The 22,354-nt window shown below is 39.5% G+C and overlaps 1 long non-coding RNA gene across 1 annotated transcript in view; it reads right to left on the bottom strand.

Moving 5' to 3' along the window:
* The window catches only part of LOC140697893 (uncharacterized), a 70,638-nt gene that overhangs the window by 40,027 nt on the left and 8,257 nt on the right, over nt 1–22,354 (bottom strand). Inside the window, exons 2-5 of the long non-coding RNA XR_012075273.1 lie at nt 21,735–21,855; nt 18,961–19,069; nt 4,038–4,669; nt 2,208–2,381 (exon numbers count right to left, since the gene is read on the bottom strand). This is a non-coding gene — a long non-coding RNA (uncharacterized lncRNA). The remainder of the gene's footprint in view (nt 1–2,207; nt 2,382–4,037; nt 4,670–18,960; nt 19,070–21,734; nt 21,856–22,354) is intronic.

Raw genomic sequence — 22,354 nt, 5'->3', positions numbered from 1 at the left:
TGTTGTCACTTTCAGTCTTAAGAAATAAGCTGGCTTATAGCTACTTTTTGATCAGTGGTTCCTGTAGAAATATAACTATTAAGGAAAACAAATGTTCGGCCTTGGGTAAAATTAAGAGAAAATGCAGCACCCAATGGTATCTAATAAGCCTTGGGAGGAAGCAGCCTGCTGACATAGGTCTGTTATAGTTGTGTGCTACAAAGATAAAGTATAAAAAGTGAAAAAATAGCAACATTCCTTGAAAACAGGATCACAGTGAACAAAGGGCACTGATAAAAGATGATCCTGGTGAATAAAAGGTCTCTCAAGTTATACCCTTACAGGTCCTGGCTCGTTATCTCTACTGAGAGCAAGCAGCGTGCTTCTAAGGTATTTAACTGTTAACCATGAAGTTCCTGTTTAAACTCTCAGGAATGTAACCTTCAAACACAAAGCATATAAAGATCACAAAGCGCACAAAAATTTCTGGTTTTTGAAATATGATTCATTCCCATAATTCATAGCGGAGCACTCCAAGTCTTATTCTTCGTAACTCTTTTTATTTGGATATCATTCACTACCTTCTGTTAATCAGCTACACCTTTGCACCTAGTTCCCTCCATGAAGAAGCATGAAGTAAAAAGTGCAGATTCTAATCCAGATGTACAACCAGAAGCCCATTTTCTTCTAAATTCCTAAATACTCGTCTGCAAAGTTTCATTTGGCCTGCATGTTTATTCAACAAACAATTATTGTGCACTTATTTTGTGCCCGGTGAACATAGTCAAATCTTTTTCCCCAACACTAAATTTATTTAAATTCACAGACTTATCTCTTCTGATATTACATTCTTCCTCCTGCCTTGGGGTTGAAATACGGTGATACAAAATGAAACTGCCTCTTTTTAACATCCTTACTCGGCAAAACAAAATGTTAACAACCCAGTGCCAGCCTCCACATCTGTATTTGCAATATTTGCTCCATGAAATCCAGAACAACTACAACCACTGATCTTGTTCCTTCCTGCCCCTATAAATAGACTATATCTCTTTATAACTGTACCTTCAGTATCTGAAACTGTGACTTCCAATTTATGTCTATTGAATTAATGATTCCTGGATGGATGGATAGGTATGGCCATCTCTCTGAGCCAGACAATTTATTGATTAGAAAGACCCAAAGCTGAACTAAACCAGGGAACCAAGATGTGCCAGATGTGTCTAAATGGACCACTGTCCTTCAATAATAATAATAGTTATTGGTGTTATTAATCCCCAGCATACGCTGTACTGTTCCAAGTACTTTGTGCATGCTAACTTAGACCCCAAAATGAACCACTAAAGAAAATAATTTCACAACCCCGTTTTACAGAGAAGAAACTGAATTCACAGAGAAGATAAAAAACGTGCTTAAATGGAGGAATCCCAGATTCCACTCTTAATGACTGCATTATGCTGCCCCTCTGTCACGAGAACAGTAAGAAAATAAACCAGAAAACAGTACAGAAAATTCACCAGTGACCTGCATCCAGTCCTCACCAATCTCACTCTCATGTGGCATGAGCTAGAAATTCTAACTTATAGCAATGCTACGCTACATTAATTGAAACATCAAGTAGCATTTATATTTATTTCCAAATGTTATTAGTTATAACATCAAGCAATGCTTATTTATGTCCAAATTTTGTGCTGCATTTTTTAGACACATCCCTCAGAATCCACTCTATCTTTTACAGGGCCTAGCATTATGTCATATTAATACTAGGCACTCACAAAATGTTTTTGGATCCAACTAAATTGCTTTGGAGTTGCTAAGATTTGAATCTCACAGGTGCATTCTGCAAACCCACAGGACTGAGGGAATTCAGCATGAGATTAAAACACCAAGAAGCAAGGGGATGATTCCTGACAAAATGGAACATCTTGAGGGATTAAAATAAACATGTAGAGAAGTCACCTGAGGCTCTGAAAACTCAATTAATTATTTCAAAAAAACCAGGAAAATACACCAACCCTAACAAGCACTGAGCAAAAGCCTCATTATGTAGTACTTTCTTGGTGCATTGAAAGTACACCAGTAATAGTACTTCTTAACCAATGGCTGCTCAAAGTTACATAAATTATTGCCATGACAACTATTTCTCCAGCAATAAAATTATGAAAACCACAATTTCTCTGAAAGATAGAAAAGCCTTATCATTTGCTATTCACAATGAGTTGAATGCTTACCCTTCAGGAGTCATCACAGACAAGGCATCTGTGTGGCGACGCAGACACTCCTCATCTTAGAAACAAGGTGCTCCCAAAGACCATGGGAAGTGGGCTGCTTGAATTCCAGGAGGCTGTGTCCCTTAGAGACACACACATAATGTTGGTTGGAGTTCCACACGTGTCCACAGATACCTAAATTATGCATAATTTGGTTAAAATGCACGATACTGGGGGAGGAGGAGAAAATATCATGTTCATATCCATAATTAAAAAGCAAGAAAAGAAATAAAACTGAGAAAAGAAACTCACTCTGAAAAAGAACCCTTGGACAGTGTCAAGGCTTCAAGGCTAACCGTACTGCCTTGCTTCCTCACTCTGTTAATGGACTTCATCCCTAGCCGTCTCTGCTCCTGTCTCACAGACTTTTCTTTCTTCCTCAATCTTTGCAGGCTCCTCTGAGCTCAGGATCTCTGGACACACTGCTGCTTCTGTCTTTGAAGCTCCCCTCCTACACCCAGCTTCCTCACAACACCTGCTACTCTTTCCTCATCTTCAGATCTCAGACTAGGGGGACATCCAGGTGAGATCGGGCCTTCATTAGAACACAGCATAGCATCCTGAGCTGAGAATACATGCATTTAATCTCAATCATAATTATTAGGAATTAGTACAATTACTTGTTCTGAGTATTTCTTTTAACCCTGTCTCCCCAACTAGATGGCACGCTCCATGATATCAGGGACATTGTCCGTCCTTGTCACCTCTATGTCCACATTACACAGCAGAGCCTGTGCTCAATAAATATTTGTTGTGTTCACATGTTTTTAAAGAAAACTTCTCTTTTCTTGATAAAAATATAACATTCACATGATTCTCACAGCATGCTGTGGTTTGACGATATCATTTTAGAAATGCAACAAAGGAAAAGAAAAGGGATCTTCCTTAGATGCCTGAAAAGAAGACGTTAGATTTTCCACAGTGGAATAAGTGTTGGAAAAACAGTCATAAGAAATGGGCTAATACACCCTCTGAATTCTCTCACTTCAAAGGGAGGAAGCGATTGGTAGGGAAGAAATCACTGCATCATACAATTTCCAGAACTGACCAGAAGCACCATGCAGAAAACCTAAGGCTCTCTGAATCAGGGGAGGGGAGAGGGATTACAGGGTGGAACGAAGGCAAGGCATACCTGGCAATTCATCTGTTTAGTACAAATGCAAATTAAAGGTCTATAGCTCAGGAAATGGCTTTTGAGGGAAGTATTCCTTTGAATTGACAAACATAGCTTAGTTTTGTTTTTAATTTTAATTCATTCATTTAATATTTTTTCCCTAGCAACTACTATGTTACCAAGTTCTGAGCTAGGTCTCAAAGGTACAAGATTAACAAGATAAGTGCTGGTGGAAAACTCATGAGCCAACTGGACAAATAGTTATGAGATAATGTCAAAGTCCTGTGCTGAAATTGATCCAAGTGAATAAATCATTGCACAAGCTTGCCAGAGGGAAAAAAAGATACGTGAATGGGGTCAAGAGAGCCATCACTGAGCAGAGGTGGCTGGCTTTTAAGCTGAGACTGACTGAAAGGAGTTTGTCTCTCCAACAGGGAGGGAAGAGTGTGTGCAAGGTGTGGAGGGTGCAAACCCCTGGTGTGTCTGAGAAAAGAGCAGCAGTTCTCTGTGGCTGGAGGAGAGAATGCATATTGTGGACTAGCAGACAATGAGCTTGGACAAGGTGACAGACTAGATTTTTCAGGAGCCTTGTGAGTCCTGAGTTTAGAATTCCCTCAAGACTAATGATATTCGAAATCCTTCTAAGCACGGACGCATTCTTTGAGAAAACCTCATACCTAAGTCCAGCGTATAAAGTAGAAAATAACATTGCTGTTCTGGGCTGCTGAGTGGTGACCTGATCCCTCACCTCCAACCACCACACACAGCCTACGGTCCTTCTTTAAAGCCCCCAGATCGTTGAATACTCCTCCTGCAGCAGTGCAGAGTCATCTACACAGGGCAGGTGCTCGATAATTAAATGAGTCCAAGTCACACGGTAAGTGAGGCTTTCATTTGTTGCTTTCATTTTTGCTTTTGAGACCACTCTGACTTCAGCAGGGAATGAACAGAAGGTGGGGCGCTGGCAGAGCAAGGCGCAGACAGTCCAACCAGCAATCCAAGTGTGGCAGGGTGCTAGATGGAGGCACAGTCTTGTTTCAGCCTCACAATATTTTCTCCACTCTCCCTGACACTCCCCCTCTCTGTTGGGCTGCAGAGCTGCAGGGGAGAACCATGTCATGGCTCCTGCAGCAGAATTTGCCTTTTGACCTTCTCGGCTTAAATGTAAACTGCAACTGGTTCCACATAAGAAGAGAGGTCTGAAGAAGGAGAAAGATGAGAACTTCTCAGTCTGGAACGAAGTCTAACATGACAGGGACAGACCAAAGTTTTCATGAGTCTGAAGTTCATACAATTGGAGAGGTCTTCTCTAGGAAAAAAATGAAAAGTTATGAATGCAAAATTAGATTTAAAATAAACGTAGAAGGAGAAATCACAACAAATTGCCAATTTTAAAGGCATCTGAAAACAGAAAACATCACAAATTCATAAATATAATACTTTTATTTGTGAACTGCCCTATACACCTGTATGATAATGCTTTTGCTTACGTATTTCATCTGCATACTCTTCGGTGATTTCTTCATAGGACAACTGTGTACCTTCTATAGAAAAGGTAGATAATTCAGTGTTTCTTCTAGTATGGTCAGTTGAATTTTGGTATATCATTATCTTTGGTTATTTAAAGTTTAGAAAATTTTTCTTTCAGGTTACTCCTTTTGGGAATATCATGTAAATTTTTAGAATCGTCAAATTCAGGAAATCTCTATCAAGGCTCTTTCATATATGAGCTGAAGATTTCAGGTCAGATCAAGTTTCCTTTTGCGGTCACAAATCTTAAGTACTCTTTCAATTGATGACACCCATTGACCAGTTTGTCATATTTTTGTCTTCATTATAGTGTTGTATTATGCATTTATAATACGATCATTGAAGTCACTATTGTATGTCAAAACAACAAGGAATTTAAGTTGTTTTCCAATGTGTTCATGAGTCACTCCTCTTTATTAATTGGATTATTAAGCAATCCAAGGTTATATTCATTATCTCTGTTTATCACCTCCTCTCACACAGAGAGAATTGGGCTGACAAAAGAATTAATAGTTATTCATAGGGTTTCAGTGAGAACAGTACACAATAATGGCCAACTAACCTTGTTTAGCGAAGACTCAACAATAAAGTTGTAATACTGGTATCTGGTTTACTTATTGAACACTTCATTTTTACACATCTCCCCACTATTTAATTCTGATAAATGATTTGGGATAATTAAATCATTAATTTTTCATTTTGACATTTTTCAATGTGCACATACAAAAATGAATCAAATCTACTGATCTGTCCAATAGTTCCCATGATTAGAGTCATTATCTTTATTTTAGAAAACATCACTTTCCATTGTACCATCTGAAGGGTAAACTCCATTCACTTAAAAATTTATTAGGCATAAATACTCTTTTAAATATTTAAAAATAATAGTTAACATTGTCAATAAAACTGTTCTCTCTTTTCTATTCTTCAAGCTGTTCATCTAGTGCATTTGTATTTGATCGATGTGTGATTCAAGTATATTCTTGTCTGTGAAGTCCTCCTGACTTTCAAGAAGTCATATCTGACTTATTAAAACATTTTATAAATTATACAATATAGACAACATCTTATCTTGGACCCATTTGCTGGACTCTCATAACAGTTTGAACATTGTTCTTTTGTTGCTGTTGTTTTCATAAAATGTACTTGAAAAATATTTCTCCTATCTGCTGTATGTTCTGTTTAATTCTCTGTAAATATTTCCTACTGGCATTATGATTTTGGAGAAGAAAAAACAGTTTTCTTTTATTAAACAATGCTATCAGGACAAACATGGTAATTATCAAAGTCAACGAATTTTCCCAATAAAGCTGTTGCTGGAAACCCTGCACACTCTGGTAATCAGACAAATTTTTAGTTTCAGTTGCAATAAGACAGGTTTTGGTGTACCAAATTTTATCTCTTTGTGTCAAATTGTCTGTTGCCAAAATTGCCTATTACATTTGGCAACTAGAATACTCTATTCCCATAGTACCTAAATTTGGGTATAGTTAATAATTCCAGGTAACACTATTTAATTTATGTGAAATTCAGGTGTATAAAAATTCAAATTTAGTTTTAGTCTGCTGCCACACTGTAGTGACCTATATAGTTATATAATATTTCTCTATTACTAATACTAAATACATTAACATATCAACGAATATGTGTAGGAGTTCTGTCATTGGACCACCTGCTTCTTGAGGATGTTTTGCATACGTTGGAGGTAATTCTGCATGCCAATTCTGGAATCCTCAGGTTGCTTCAGAATAATATACCTCAAATAAACTAAGATGTGAGCTAATATGCTGGGACGGATAAAACGCGATTTCACGTACAGAAGTACTTAATGTTTAAATTACTGCTACAGATTTATGCTATACAAATACAGAAATTCTGATAAATACTGTTTTTTGTAACTTTCATTAAAAATGTATGTTACATTTATAAATGTACCTAATGCATCACAAGTGTATCTCCTTATAGAGAATGTTCTGACTAGGCATCAGTAGGAACTGCTTCAACACCAAACATACGACGAATGGAAGGATTTCCCATAAAAAAGCTTCTGGCTCCAGGCTTTTCAAACCTCATTTTTCCTCCACTGCCCACATATTTCCAGTGCCTTAGGATGTAGTTTTATCACAGCCAACCTGTGGCCTGCACCGTTGTTTCCCAATGCTGAATGAGTCCAAGGAAGATTCCCAGAAGCCATTCCAACCCTGCACCTACAGCTAGCAGTAGCACAGTCATACACAGAAGGCACTGAACATGATCTAAACGAACTAAACACTCCCTCAACTCAACTTCCCTGTCGTGTGACTTCCAAGATGTCACCTAACATGAGAGGGAATCAGAGTGGAGGCAGCAGTCGTCACTGGTCATGGTGTAAATACTTTAGAAAGTTTCACAAAATTTATGACCATGTGAACACACTGATAACCTCAGAGGTGCTCCTTGAACGTGAGGCACTATGAAGCCAGTTTTAATTAGCTTCATAGTAAACCCACCTCCTGTCAGAGGAATACAACCACCTCAGGGTCAGAAAGCAGGGGGAGCATGGCCTGCCCAATGAGCACCTCCAAGGAGAAGGACTAAGACGTGTTCTTGGAGAGTCTGAATTCTTGGCATCAAAATCTCGACATCCCCTTGCCAACATGAGAAATGAAGTCACATAGACACTGACTTTTAAGGGCCTCAAAAGCTTGAACAGCTACATTCTTATAGAAAACTAGAGGGTCATCCTGAAGTTAGGTTTTCTGTTGTTGTCATTCTTGTCATGTCTATTGCCACTGCCCTTGTTGCTTCCTAACAGACTGGAAACCTCCTAGTTTCGCGTAACAACAAGCTTCTCGCTAGCTCGACAAGACAGGGGCTCAGAATAGACTTTTTTGACAATAGAGAAATATGACACACCTTGCATGCCCAGGTAGAGACTGTAACTGCAAATCTAAGCCCATTATCATGTCAACATTTCATGTGAGATACCTGCTATTTCTGAACACCACCTCAATAATCAGAAAGATTAATAACAAACATGTATCATTATAGATAGAGGCATGACACTAGCTAACGAAAATATTAAGGTACTATTTTTACTGACAGTAATTTCAAAGGAGCATCCATTACACCCTAAAGATATTTATTCATGTTCCTTTCAGAAACACTGTAAAAAGCAACTGCCTTAAAAATCCTGTAGTTATATTTTATTTTCTTCATTGTTTAGGCCAAAAATTATGGTGGGAACATTTCACTGAAAAAGAAAAAGAACAAACAGTGTTCTGCTTTGCACTTGGGTTTTTCCAAGACCCCCTGCTGCACAGTAATCAGACCCAAATGTGGTCTTGCACCCCCATGAAAATTTCTGGATGGAATCACCATTTGTACAAAACTCCTCAGGTTTCTGACCAGCACTCAGAAGGCAGTGAGCATTGCACTCGTGGCTTTTGCAAAGAACACTGTAAACTACTGTTACAGAAACTGATATTTGACCATCAGTTCCCTGAAAATTACCTCACTGAGTTGAGTTTCTAGAACTGAATAAAATAACTTATATGTTTGCTGGCCAATCTGAAGTGTGAAATATGTTGAGTCATCCAGCACGTGACATGTAAAATCATTTCAATCTGTGACTAGTATGATGCTATGAATGTGGAAGACTGGGTGAGAACTCGGAGAAGGAAAAGGGGGACGACACATACACTGCTACTCCAACTTCCTGAAGGAAAAACTGCTAAGTGTCTGAATCAAAATTAACTGCACAGAACAGGATGTCAGATGTTTATGTTGAAACATAAGTCCCAGTTCTATTCTGTCACAGGGTAAAAATATGTTGTTTTTTTCATTCAGAACAAAAGGAAGACTATGAGGGTTTTGTTATAACTTAAAGAATGCTGACATTACAATCTTGCCTTTCCCAGGGAGACCTAACTGTAGAACCTCTAAGAAGCCTACGCCCTTGCAAATGTTTCGGTCACTCTGAGCCTGTAATACGATGTGCACACACTGGTGTCTGGAAGTAACTGCAGGCCCTCAGCCGCTGAGGTAGGAGACAGCGTGTGATTGACTACTCTGCGCTCGCCCTCACCTGGTATCACAGATACCTCAGGCTGATGCCTAAAAGCACACGACTCACCTGGAACCATTTTTCTCAAAAATTAGCATCACTCACTTCTGTGTTGGGCCCACTGATTTGAAGGCAAGCCCATGCACCAAGAAGGTAGGATGTCCACAGCTGGAGCTGTGCCAATGCTATTCCACTGTCCTCCGTGCCCCATTTCTAGCAGTTAAGCATGGCTTAATCTGAGCTCACACCTTAACTCTTGTCACTTTGTGACTTTGTGCAAATGCTTGTCCTCTCAGTCTCAACTTCTTCTGTATTAATAGAGATAATGCTAGTGCTTTCCTCTTATTTTAGACAAGATAACATATGTAAAGTGCCTGGCTCGTAATAAATGCTCAAAAAATGGGGCTAATATTATTTTCCAACTCCAGACAGATTTCCAGCTTTGAGTCATCCATTCAGCCATTCTAAATAACACCTACAACTTATTCATGAAATATGCATTGAGCACCAGTTCTGTGCCAAGTGCTATACTGGGCACTGGGGATACAGCAATGGATAAGACACAGTCCCTGCTTTCTGTCCTGCCACAAAGAGCCAAGTCAAGGCATGTCGGAGCAGGACAAGCAGTTGACACGGTACGTGTTCTTCTCCTAGTCAGAGAGAAAGCCTCATGGAGACCGAAAAGGCAATCATCAGAAACAAAGATCCTCTTGAAATTATAGACAGATTATTAGAGAAATATAGAGAAATAGAGAAGACAGTTTTATAGTTTTTTTTTTAACCTTGAAGACCATAATTCAAATACATAAACAAACTCAGCTTTCAAAGTCTGGAGGCATTTCTTCAGGAAACTGCATTATTATTAAAGTAAGGTCCCTACCTCCACAAACTCTGCTCCCACGCATTTCAGAAGCCTGCTAGCATGTGTCATAACATAGTGCCTCCACACATCAATTTGTCAAAATAAGTCTGGATTCTGAGTCCATGCTCCTTATCATCACTCATTTCCCACGAGGCTTAGCTACAGATGGAGAATATACTCCCCCTACAGACCTGAATTCTGCAGACAATAAGATCAACTGAGATTTCTCATCACAAATTAATAAATTACCGATTTGTTTCTTAAATATGGACATATTTTACAAATTTTACTGAATTCCTACAATGTACCAGGCAACACTGTAGATGTTGAAGATATGAGTAAATAAAACATAAATTCTAAGTCCTCTAGAAGCCTACATTTTGATCATCAGAAATAGTAGTCGCTCTATTCTTCAAGGCATTAGCTATGGAACTCAGAAAACAGTATGAAGAATTCCACACTGTAACATTAAACTATCTTATTTCATCAATTCTAAGATGCACCTTTTTTTCACCTGTTAACATCTCTGAACTCAAGGTGCATCTTACAGTCAGTAGATTCTTATAGTCACTGCCATTAGTGATGTAGTTTGTGAGGGAAAAAAATTCTGATAAGTTCAAGAAAGCACTAGTACACTAACAATAACTAATAATAATAGCAGATAAACCTCAAATTTCAGTGACTCAAGATGATAAAAGGTTATTTCTCTCTGTTTTATGCTAATGTTCCATTTTGGGTAGCTTTCCTCCAAGCACTAATTTAGGAACCAGACTCACAGTGAAAGCTCTCCAATCTAGGGCTCAGTGTTTCCTTGGTGTCTTTTCCATTCTGGCCAGGCAGAAAGGAATGAGTATAGGCAATTGTGTGGGCCAGGAAGCAGCCTGTGTCACACAGTGCCAGCATTCCACTGGCCAGAACCCAAACACAGGGACCTCTTACTGAGCTGGCTGGGCCCCGACAGAAAGTACAGCACCTGCACCAGAGAGCAAGAACTGGGCTCAGCCACAGAAATCTACAGACACTCGATCTTGCTAATCCCAGGGCAGAAGCATGGAAAAACTGGAAGCTCACCTACCATGTTACACTCGATTAGTATACTGGGCTTTAAAAGCTCTTTCATGTTTGTACTCTTACTCCTCAGAATAACTTTGTGGGATGGGTATCTGTAGGCAAATGGGGAATGAAGACACAAAAGGGTTAGTTATTTGCCTGATTCTACATGATTTATAAGTAAAGGGACCATATTATTTATCTTTCAAACCAGGGCACTTTGGGGAATGAAAGGGGGGCACTGTTAGAAACTGCACTGAAGAGCAGGTATAAACTGGGACAATCCTGGGCAAACTGGGATGTGTTGTCCCTCTACACACAGCGGGCAGAGTGTGGACTTAAGCATGGAGCTCCAGACCCAGGTCTGACGTTCTTTCCTCTACACTCTGTCTCGCCTTTCAGTCTAACTGAATCTAAGAAATTCTTATGGGAAACAGTACTTAGTCCATTGTGGGGTACTCTATTAAAATTAAGGTTTTAATGATGGCAAATAATATGTTTGCAAAATTTAAATCAATCCCCGAAGATGTGTAATAAAAGTCACAGGTGTTTAATCCATACCAATGAAACAAACTGAGCTTTAATTGCAGGTAATTTGGTTATATAGTGAAGACGAAAGGGAATACAGATATAATGGATTCTGTTTTACACATGATGGAAGAAACTGGACACACAATTCCATGCTGTGGCCAGTGGTTCGTGTGAACAGAGGGAATCTGCCACCAAGTGTCTGTGTGTGCGGTAAAAAGAGTTTCCCCCGGACTTGTGAGTACAGTGACAGTACAATTTATCCTCCAAATGAGAACACTTTTAATAATAAAGAGGAGTTCAAATAATAATTATGTCAAGGAAGGAGATACAAATTTGTACTGCCTATGGCAAACTGGTCATCCCGTAAAAGAGGAGAGGGTTTTCTCCTCCTAAAGAGTTTCTCTCTCACCCAAGCCTGGACAGGCTCTAAACAGGGACACCAAAATTCATGGCTACTTCACTGGTCCACTTTCTTTTTAGAAGAAAACTGTAGATAATGAGAGTTCCCTCAGAAATGTAATTATTTCCTTTTCTTTAATCAAGCTCATGCTGCTCAAAAACCTCTCTGACTTCAGTAATTATAGGAGGAACACTAGATGGTAAGGCAATCATAATCCCTGGAAATGTTTTAGATAGCATATAATGCAAATGTTTAAGTTTTATGTTGTTTAATGTTTGTTTACTTATATTATTAATAATATGTCTGCACCAGACTGTAATCATGTTACATAAAATAACTGTTTCATCAAATAACACTGATGAATGAATCTTAAGAAATAAGATACCAAATATTTAGGGAAATGACCAATTGTTGGACTGAATAAGTAGGCGTATTTAACCCAAAGATTAATTCAAACAGCTTACTTGCATATAATAATGCTCGAATCAGTATCTACTTTGTCTTTCAGTTCTTAAAACAGTAAAATTTCACCCATAAGCCATTCAGCAAAATATCAATAGGAAACTATATGTAAAAAAATTTAACATTAATATTGATACAGTTGTAGAAACTGAACATCCTTCACACATTTGTTTTCAACATGCAGCTCACTTTGGTTAAATCAGCTTGGAAGTTTGGAAATAGAAATTTCCTACCCTCAGAACACAGCTTGCCTAGGTCTGATCATGCCAGGAACCGGAGCAAGGGTCCTTTGGATCTCACCAATTGCACTCCTAGAGGCCCCTGGGCAGAAACCAGAGACATGAGCCATTTGACCCTATATTTGATCGGGGCCAGGGTATGGTCACTGCCTGTGCTTCATGTTGCCATTGGGCACACACAGATGCTTCACTGAATTCTTGCTACTATTATGCACCCCTAAACTCTCAGACTCAAGTGTAAATAGAATAAGATATAGAAACGATCCCAAAATACTAAGCCTTTGAAACATTCCAAGATTCTAATACAGATGCATTGCAGTGAAAACAGATGTCCAGTATCATTATTATAGGGATTACAATAATAGTAAAGACAGTCCTCATTCTTTGGTTGTGTTGTTTCTTCTACCAACTTAAACTTTAAATGTTAGGCCACTGCTGGTTTCTTAGACGCTGATGAAAGGATTCTCATTCAAGGAAACTTCCACTTCTCCAGGAGCCAAGAACTTAAGCAACTCTTCCCTCTGAATGCACACAGCAATGATGTGACAGTGATTTCTGCATATGCCAGGTGCACAGTTATGCTTACATTTGTGGAGATCCTTCTTTGGTATGTGTTCCAGTTATCTTTGCAGTGAAACACACCATCGTTAACTTAGTAACATAAAACAAAGATCTTTTGATTATGCTCACAGATTCTACAGGTCAAGAATTAGGAAAGGGCACAGTTGGGACAGTTTTTCTCTGCCCAACAGTGTCTGGGGACTCAGACCAAAAGACTTGCAAGGTTGAAGGGAGGTATCGCTGGAGTAAAGGGATGTTTCCAAGATGGTTTCTTCACTCACACGCCTGGTGCCTGGGCCGAACTGACTTAGAGACTGGCTCAACTAGAACTGTGAACAGAGCACCTACAAACTGTTCTCCATATGGCTTGAGCTTCCTGATACTGGGTTTGAGTGGAATTTCCTAGAGAGTAATCCAAGAAAGCCGCCTCTTCTGCCTTAGCCTCAGATATCACGACCTGACCTGTAACTGTCGTGATAAATGCACCCAAATCTACGTGGAAAGGACAGACTCCACTTCAGAATTTAGAGATGAGGAGCCAATTATTACAGTCTTCATTCTCGGTGTCTGGGACCCTGGAGTTTGATAATCTTTTGGTTATTTGTAGCACTTTGTTATTATGGGTGGTGGTAATGGTAGCATTCAATCCAGGGTTTTAATGGTGGTAGAAATAGGTGGGTGGGTCTTCCTTTTCATTCTGGTCATAGATAAGTATTCCAGAGGTCCTCTCCTCTCCATTGCTCTTTATCCTATCTAAACAGTAGAACACAACCCCGTTCTTCTTCGTTCCAATACATGGGCAGCTGATGGAGAAAGTAAAATGACTGTGTGTGTTCATGATTCAAAAGTTTGTGTTTTCTGTGGATTCCAGCTCTGCCCTTTTCTCTCTGTATCACTTTGTGCAGCTATCTCAATCAGTTTCCCTATATGAAAAAAATGATGAGGAAAATAATATCTGTTTTTCATGGTGTGGTAAAGTTAAGTGAAATTATGCATGCAAAATGCTTAGCATATTATAAATATGCAGTACATCAGTAAATGTTAACTGTTCTTAGCTATTATGTCTCCAGTCCCAGCTGGAGTTGATGATTTTAACTTTTTCCTCCTCCATTCTGCATAATCACCATTTTGAAACTTCATTTCTCTCCTAAAGTTTTGCTATTTCCATGCTTACTCTCGGCCAATTGCTTCTGAATATACAGCGAAAATATTCCTCCTTGGAGGAACCCAGACATTCCCAAAGCTCCAGACTGCCCTAGGATTTAGAGTCCTAGGTGGTAGGATGCAAACTCCCAACATCTCCCTTTTTCTCTGCCCCACCTTCCCACACACATGTACATGACATGGAGCATGACAAACAGACACAGAAGGTGGCCTGGCCCTCATGAAGAGCTGCCAGTACTCCCCTGCCAAGCTTCTGCTTGGAAAGGGTCAACTTATGCTAGAGATGCTTTCACAGTGATTCATTCCACCAGAATCTGGGAACCAGGCCACAACCTCCTCTGCTGATAGTTTCCTACACAAACCACAACACATCAGAGACAGTGGTTAAGATTCTTCCAGCTCTAATTTCCCATCATTACAATGTTTCTGAGCTGTGGCCAGTGGTGTTTGGAGCCCACCTGTGCTGGCCTACAAGAACTGGTTAGTACCTTTTAAGGAATTTTGTGAGCCAGTTGTTATACTGAGCCATCACTTAAAATTGCACTATATAAACTTACATATTAAACAAAACATTAAAAATCAGGGTTAAAAATACTGAAAATGCATCACATCCTAATTATTGTACTGCATTCTTCTATTACCTATGAATGTGAGGTTATTTACGCCCATTCTAGCTGTATGGTAGAGAAGATTTATGATGATGTGCTACTGTGCATCTCTTCCCAACTTGCAGTAAGTAATGTTATGTTGGTAGCTTTAAATTGATCATGGTGGCTACCAATCACAGCTTGATTTATTTTTTTTGTTGATCATCTTGACATGAGAAGTAATGGAGAAAAATGTTAATAATGTAGATTAAACTTGTAAGTGTCAGTAGATATTACAATGTGAGTAGCACAGAAAATTGAGGACTACTGTCCCAGTGTTTGAAGCAAAGAAGTTGCTCACATCATTGACACAATAATGAAGTTCTGATAAACATCTTCATTGTTGCACTTTCCTTTTAGTCTTACTTATTAATGTAAATAAAAATATCAACCAACATTCCTATCAGAACGAAATTCATTCATCAATTACAACCATGGGTTGGCTATAAACAGAGTTCAGCAAAAATCAACTACAGCATTCAGTGAGAATCAATATGGAATTAACAATAAAGAGTATTGTGGGTTTTATTGTTGTCAGTTGTGTGCTACACATCCCTTTTATCAGTAAAATTTGTAATATACTTATGCACATATATGTGTATAAACATTTTTTTCAAGAGGGTCTGTTTTTAAATGTTTACTGGCACACCACTGGTGCTGTGACTGTTACTATTAGTTTCTCACAGAAGGACCAGACAGAGCTCAGAGAATTTGGATCTATTTTCAAATGTCACGTGTAAGGGAGTCCAGAATTCTCAAGAAATCTATCTCTACTACTTCAGATACGTGTGAGAGCATCTTTGCCTTATTCACAGCATGACTATGATGTAATGAGGCTGATCTGATAACAAACAGACTGGAGCCCTTCACTAACCTAAGGAAGAAGCCCTGGATTTAGGACACATCTAAATCCAGGATCTGTTTTTCGCTTGGTTGTTGATGAAGCATAGGAGAAGGCAGCAAAGGTTCCCTGCAGAATGCCACAGAGAAAGAAGGCACTGGATCTGTGCCTCTGGACTATTCTCTCACCACCTCATTAAGCCAAACCCAGTGGTATAAGTAGCTCTTCCTGCCCCTGCCACACGATGAAGATGTACAGGGCCTAGTGGTCTCCATCTAATCCGAGACTTGAGTCCTGGGTATACAAGGAGACATGGGCTGCAACTGATTGCACACAGGACCTCATGACATCTCAGCTCCCAACTATTTGGCCAATACACATAATAACATCACCCTAAAGACGCAAAAAGGGGAAACCCAGAAAGGTTCAGCAGTCAGATGCAATGACATATTAAGAGCCTAGGAGAGCTAAACTTATGTAGTAGAAAAGAGAATACTCAGAAGAACAGAGTTATAGCCTATAAATTCTTTCAAGGTAACAATAAAAATACAAGAAGAGTATTGTTGGTAACACTGGATAAGTGGGAGGAAATGGAGATACTGTGATGTAAAATAAGAAAAGCTTTGCCTTTAACTACAGAAAATGTTTCTGGAAATAAGTAATTCCACAATTTTTCTTCTCAGGTAAGTAATTTAGGATTCTCTTTTTAATAGGTGTTAAATAATGGATTAAACGACTGGATGGATAACACCAGGAAAATTATAATGAAGAACTTTCAAAATGAATGATGTTTTTACAGGAATACGTTTATGATTTTATGCCAACAGATTATATAAATATGTAGACTAACATTGAAACTATAACTTTCTTTTGCACTCCTTGTATCTGTGATCGTGTTTTCCCTAAGTCTACTTGCATAACAGTAATGGAAGCTTGCATCTTTCTGCTTTATATTTCTCATGATGACAAGTTTATCATGTATGACTTCACTGAGTCACTTAACTGGGAGTACAGATTAATTTCATTATAATTGTGTGAGTTATGGGGTGTTAGATTTTTTTACCTACCAACCACACAATTAATAGGAACACCCTGTTTAATGACATGCACATTTTGCAATTTCTAAAGGTTGGGCTCCAGGAGAATCTGGAAAGGGTATGTCTGTCTCTAAGCTTTTTCACAAATAGACTCCTTGTTCCCAAATGGCAGTGAGTGAAATGTTTGATGATTTTTAAACAGTTGGTTATAAATAAGCATCTTGGTTTTAATGCTGAATGTCGAAGTTATCATGATATTCTTTAGGAAAGTAGTTTAGTTTGAAAACATTTAAATCTAGGTTCTAGTTTTAATTAAAGTGAAAGACTGTTTGATGCTCTGGAAACTCACAAGTGGAAGGCAATGTAAGAGAGGGCCAGCACTTCATAGACCTCTGTACACCCCAAACTGAAATGTTTGGTCAAATATGAGAAGGTGGGAATACAGTTAAGGGTGTTGGATGGACTTCTAGAGCCTAATCATTTGCCCTCAGTGACACACATCCCAAACTCAACATCAACATCAGGGTACTATTGCCTTTGTAACATAACTGGCCCAAGAGACTCACACTTTCTTAGTAAACCTTATTTAAATGTTTTATTTTGTCTAATCTAAATCTTTGGTGCTGTATTTTATGCTTAATTATTTGGCTTTATCCATAAGAAATAGGAAAAGAAAAAATTAATTACCCTTCATTTACATACTTCTTCCTGTATTTGGAGATCACCTCTCTAATCTCTTCTAGAGGGGAAAATCATCTGATTCTTGACAATTGCTTGGGACATAGTCCTAATATTCTCCTTATGTGCCCTTCATGACACTTCCATCAGTTTCACAGAAGCTCTAAGGTTCCATTGCTTGAGGGCATGTGAGCCTCGTACACATTATGTCACTATGGGCTAGAGCTCCGGACCCATCTCAGAGCCAGTCTCCAAACAGGGAACATCAAAATTCTTTTATAATTGTAAGAAATTGAATAACCATCCCCAAGAAATTATTCAACCCATCACAGCAAAATTTTCTCTATGCCCATGTGCTTTATCTACACTCGGGCACATAGCCAGGCCAAAGTTTACCTAGATTAAGAGACCACTACACACGATCTAAGGTAACACTTGAAATAAAAGAGTTCTCCTGAACGCCTGCATTCTTATTCAAAGGAAGACAATGAACTTCTTCGTAAGTCTCAACAATGTGTAATGTTATGTAAGGTAAGATTCTAACAAGGACCAAGGCCATGAGCCATTATCTGAATTGCTCCAAGTTATATTTCTGCTCTCGGAGAGCATTTTTATTTGAAATACTGCCTAACTAAAAAGAGCTCATGAACATCTTAAGCAAATGCTAGAAAAGCTTGTAGTGGGTATTCAAATCTTCATTATACAACAATCCCTTCAGATCCAAGTCATTTAGAATCCCTTTTTGTTTGTTTAAGGTTCATATGCTTAAGGGAGTCTGGCTACATGGGCTTCTCATCAGAAGTGAAATAAATTCATGCAGAGTTTTGGCAAACATTTATTGATGGAACATATAACTGATTTATTGAATAAGTTGGGCACAGTAGAGCATGAAGAGAAATAATAAATCTTTATTCTTTCTCCTGTATACATTTTTTTCTCTCCGGGCAATTTCTTGGACAGATCTCATAGCTTCTCTGGTGCCTTTCAGCTAATAATAAATAGTATCATTTTTAGGTATCAAATAAGTCTAGTCCTGCCTAATACCAAGTTTCATGGTCTCAACTGATTTAAAGTTTTTCTGCCTCCTCTGACCTGAATCTGAGGCTTAAAACCCACAGAAGGGCAGGAGTAGGCTCTGCCCAGTCCCTTCTTCATCTTCCTCATTCACTCCTCCTCCTCTCACTGTGCTGCCCTTGGAATTGGGGAGGTGCAGGGGTGGAAGGGTGAAGGGTAAGAAGTCTCCCTTGACTATCATAGTGGCAACCTATCACCAGAGTCCTTTCTTCTAACATTGCTTCTTTCTTTCTTGGGGCACTTCTGAAGGATCTTTTGCCCCTTCTCCAGAGATTACCCCAAAATAGTCCCTTTTCTGGCTTATGTAATCTCTGGCTGGACACTGAGAAGCACCCCTCAGTCCCAGTGCTGCTCTCTCTGCTGGGTTCTTCCTGGTAGCAGGGAGGCCTGTGGAGTGCGACCCTTTCCAAGATGAAAAGCCTGGCCCTTGCTCCCTGCTTGTTGTGGCAGTCAGCAAAACACTCAGCCCCTTTCCTTACCAAATGCAGATGTGCAGGTGGCCCTTCTCTTTGTGTTGCCATCAGAGGCACTGTCATGTCAGCCAGCTTCTTGCCTTTACACCTTCCGGGTGAGAATCAGACCCAGGCTCTGAAACTCCAAAGTACAGGAGGCACAGATTAAGTTCCCCAAGAACTTTCTCTCCATGCTTTGCTCCCATCCAGGGTAATCCCTCAATGACGCAGGAAGACAAGTCTCCACATTTTATGTACATGTCACGAGGAAGGGACTGAAATGACAGTCCCCTTCCTGACAGACATCCCTGTCAACTTTGAGAGGGTTTCTTGAGGCCCTTAGCTTCTCTCCTGAATTACTGGGAAGCAATCTTAGCCTTTCCCCAGGGAAGGAGAAGGCCACGGCACAGTCATCCATTTACTTACCTCAAGGAAACCCTCATCTTCTGGATATGATCAAGTATCCTTTTCAGAACGTTACCACCTACTGTTCTCAGCTCTGGGGCCTCAGCTAAGTGAAACAGCAGGAAGAATCTTACTTAACACCCTGTTACAAACATGTGCTTCATTCAGGCCCCATTCTGTGAAGGTCTTTGTGGGCTATTTGCCTTCCCTTGTCCATCCCATCCAGGTTATCTATTCAGAGACTCCATTCTTGCCATATGGCCCACATTCTTCTACAATTACCCGAGGCTGAAAGGAACGTCTTTGAATGCCAGTCGCATTCTCCCATGGTTACTGGAAAGCCCACGGGTCATACCCAGCCTTTGGCACACCCAACAATGAGAAAAAAGGAGCCCACTACCCTTAGCTTGAAAACAAGGTTTCTTTCCCTGAAAATCTGGAAATAAGTTCCAGGGATGCTCAGGCTGTTGGCAGAGGTGAAAAATCCCAATTCCCAGCACATAAAATGATTGTTAAAGCAAACATAACAAAATTCACCAAGGGAAATTCCACTTTCTGTGGGTGTGTATTAAATATAGGAGAGAGAGAAAATAAGAGCAAAATTTTGGGGTGGTGGCAGGAAGATTGGGTAATGGTGAAATGAGAGTTTTAGAGCGAGATAAGGTGAAAAGACGTTTTTGGATTTTGAAACTCAACATTTCTTTAGGCTTGACCAGAAAAGCTAAATGAGGAAGGCAGAAGGATGTACATCTCCTTAGACAAGGTACTGCTTAGAAAATAATGAGCCAGATTTTTTTTTTCTGCCAGAATTGGAACTCCTCAAAAATAAAGGGAAAAGTGTCCTCTAGATCTTTCCATTTTGTAATAAACACATTAACTCTCATGTAGTTTCATTTTTAAAAAATATCAATGGCAGAACAGAACTGCTTCATAGGAAACAGACCTGGCCTGAATATTACTGGCAATGGTCCGGCTTCTGGGATGATGTTATTCAGACATTCTCAATAAAATTATACACAGAATTCCAACAGAGACTTTGTTGAATTCCCACTATGTGCAAGGTACAATGTTGGTGGAGGAGATAATTAAATAGAATATGCATGCTATGCTATGAGCATTAACTCTGGGGGAGCTATAAAGAGGAAATTACATAAGGAAATTTTACCCTTTATCTTATTATCTTCAGAAATTTCCACTTTGCCAAACAAGAGATAAAACTTTACCTCTTAATCATTCTAAATCAAGAGTTTTTGAATATATTTAACACTGTTTTTTTTTTTTTAAGAGGGAGCTGGAAAGGAGAAGGAAATGTAGAAAATGAAATCAACAAATAGATTCAATAATTTACCATCAGAAATTCCCTCAGAGCTGCCAGTAAATCTCTTGCAAAGTACATAATTAATATTTATGAGTGAGACACTGTGGGGCCTACATCTGCCATTGCTTGGTAATTCACTTGATTTCGCTAAGGTTTCATTTTCTGAGCACTCTGGCAGAATCAATTGATCCCACTCTCTTGGATAATGGGACTGGGTTTGGTGTGAAAGAAGGGAAAAAAATCTGAATTTTATAGAAAATTAATTAGAAATAGGTCATCCTTCTTGGATGACAGACAGAAACAGGCTTGCAGCTGGTGGGGGTTCTGGTAACCCGGCCCAGCTGCAGGGAAGTCAGAAGCCCCCACAGCAATGCCACAGCTTACTGTTCTCAAGAGGCAGGGCGACTGTTCTTTCTGCACAAGGCGTTTGACTGTATTATTGCAGAGAAAGTAACCTGGACTGTGACAACATGTGCCAGCATCCCAGGTACACTAGTGAGGAAATTTACTTGGCTTATGTCTGCTGAAGAGACTGAAGTGGTTCTGAAGTTCCTATGTCTATCAGCACTCGCAGGATTACAGCCCATTATCTTGCCTCTGAATAATTAATGATTGCACAGACAAGAGCCTCTTGAATTAATAACTGGGCCAAGTGTTAGGAAAGTACAAAGGGCGGTGGAAGCATCTTCACATGGAGAGTAATGGAGAGTCTCAAGGCAAGGTGCAGGGGATTGGAGGAAAGATTGAAGGGGGAGGCAACAGAGATGAAAGAGGTCAGGAAAGAGAGAGTTTTGCATGGTTCACCCTTCTTTTGAAGGCCAAGTCCTTAGAGATACACTCTCCTCTGAAATCTGAGCCATTAGAAGTCTTCAAGCACCATCATAGTTGGGGGCATGATGGGTTAGAGAAGAATAACCAGATGGTGACAAGGAGGGTGACGCCCAGGGGGTAAATAGCCACCTGCCTCCCTCATCTGCAAAGGCTTGATCACAGACAGAAATGAGGAGAAACTCCTCCATCCCCACCACTATCCCACCCCCAACCTGGTGTTTTCTAATCAGGGCCACCAGTCACCTACAGAGTGGAGAGTCCCACGAAACTGCAGCAGCAGAGAAGACACCACTGGCCTACACGGCTGCCCACCATAGTTTAGTAAGGAGCAGTCTTCAAGACCAGAATAATAAATCTTCAAAGGTACACTGTGGGTATCAAATGAGACCATTTAAGTGAAAATGCTTTTCACTCTATAAAATGCTACACAAAGGTATTATTTTCAATTATGCATTATTCATTCATTTATATATATCTTGATACAAAGTTATTGGTCCAGCCTTCTGTCTCTAATTCCAAAGTAATCTTTTTTAATGCCTACATATTATCATTCTGAGTTGAAAGCCACCTTGGATTAGGTATATTTTTTCTTATTTCTTTTTTTTAGATATGTATTCTTTATTAACCATTTGGCTTATTCCCAAGATAGGCTAGGACAGAGTATGAAGAGACATCTGAAGCCCAGAGCATAAATAAGAAGGAACTATGTTCATTTACTGAATCACTGTAGAGATTTACTTTGTCCCAGTCAGTGTGAGAAGTATCAGAGACAAAAAAATGAAAGAACAATCTGTACTCTTAGGAGACCTCAGTCTAGGGGGAGGAGACAGACAACAATTCAGCTGCACTTAGGACAGGATGTGCTAT

This window comes from Vicugna pacos, chromosome 8, assembly GCF_048564905.1.
Source record: "Vicugna pacos chromosome 8, VicPac4, whole genome shotgun sequence".
Classification (NCBI taxonomy): Eukaryota; Metazoa; Chordata; class Mammalia; order Artiodactyla; family Camelidae; genus Vicugna; species Vicugna pacos.
The sequence above is the reverse complement of the archived record's forward strand: the minus strand, read 5'-3'. Positions and strand labels throughout refer to the sequence as shown.